The sequence below is a fragment of the Saccopteryx bilineata genome, chromosome 5 (assembly GCF_036850765.1).
Source record: "Saccopteryx bilineata isolate mSacBil1 chromosome 5, mSacBil1_pri_phased_curated, whole genome shotgun sequence".
Classification (NCBI taxonomy): Eukaryota; Metazoa; Chordata; class Mammalia; order Chiroptera; family Emballonuridae; genus Saccopteryx; species Saccopteryx bilineata.
The window spans coordinates 227,921,469-227,922,686 of record NC_089494.1 but is presented as its reverse complement, the minus strand read 5'-3'; the positions used below and the strand labels follow the sequence as shown (position 1 = coordinate 227,922,686).

At 41.5% G+C, this 1,218-nt stretch overlaps 1 non-coding gene across 1 annotated transcript; it reads right to left on the bottom strand.

The window, feature by feature from the left end:
• Positions 1–764: 764 nt before the first annotated feature.
• On the bottom strand, positions 765–840 carry TRNAT-AGU (transfer RNA threonine (anticodon AGU)). The gene has a single exon. It is a non-coding gene; the product is annotated as a tRNA-Thr (tRNA).
• Positions 841–1,218: the final 378 nt, after the last annotated feature.

The following is a 1,218-nucleotide window of genomic DNA, read 5'->3' as shown; positions in this document are numbered from 1 at the left end:
AATCTCAGATTATCTACTAGTGATGCCAATCAACTCATGAATGTAATGTTTCTCACATGTTTATTCTATAAGTAGTGCCTATGAATAGAGGGTTTTTTTCCAGGTTAGTGTAATGAATGTACCAACTTTAAGTAGCGCAGGACCCTACCATCATATACTTACCAAATATCATTTTTAGAAATGCCATTGCCAAAGAGTCAGATGTTACTTTCTATTTTCATTCCTAAAATGATCAAAACAACATTTTGATGGTCATGTTGAACAGAGTAGTTCAGTCAGGTTTAATTAAGTCAGATTAGGCTCAGACCATTAGGGAATAGTTCTACAATCCTTTTTAATCCCATTTTTGTTCCTAAATCATAATTAAAATAACATAGAAACATCCTATTAATATATGTGGAATTATATTAGTCTATTTTGAGCCAGTCTTTCATTTTTCAGTTCATTTTTTTTTTTTTTTCTTTTCTGAAGCTGGAAACAGGGAGAGACAGTCAGACAGACTCCCGCATATGCCCGACTGGGATCCACCCGGCACGCCCACCAGGGGCGACACTCTGCCCACCAGGGGGCGATGCTTTGCCCATCCTGGGCGTCGCCATATTGCGACCAGAGCCACTCTAGCGCCTGGGGCAGAGGCCAAGGAGCCATCCCCAGCGCCCGGGCCATCTTTGCTCCAATGGAGCTTTGGCTGCGGGAGGGGAAGAGAGAGACAGAGAGGAAAGCGCGGCAGAGGGGTGGAGAAGCAAATTGGCGCTTCTCCTGTGTGCCCTGGCCGGGAATCGAACCCGGGTCCTCCGCACACTAGGCCGACGCTCTACCGCTGAGCCAACCGGCCAGGGCTCAGAAAATTTACTTTTATCCTTACCTTTTATTTTCTTCCATCTTTCTTGTATTTTCTTTCTCCTAAGGTATATTTCATTATTTTGATCATAACCATAGTGACTCTTTTGTCTTCTTTTCCCTAATTAACATCTCAAAGATGTTTTAATTACTCACTAAAAATCCATGTTAAAAATTTAAACCATATGTCATATGTCATTTTTTAAAGATTAATATTTAATATTCCTTAGCTCTGAGACTACCTAACAACAGATATAAAAATCTTTCTTAAAAATAGAAAAGATGGCCCTGGCTTGTTAGCTCAGTGGTAGAGTGTCAAGCCGGCATATGGAAGTCCCAGTTTCTATTCCTGGTCAGGGCACACAGGAGAAGCAACCA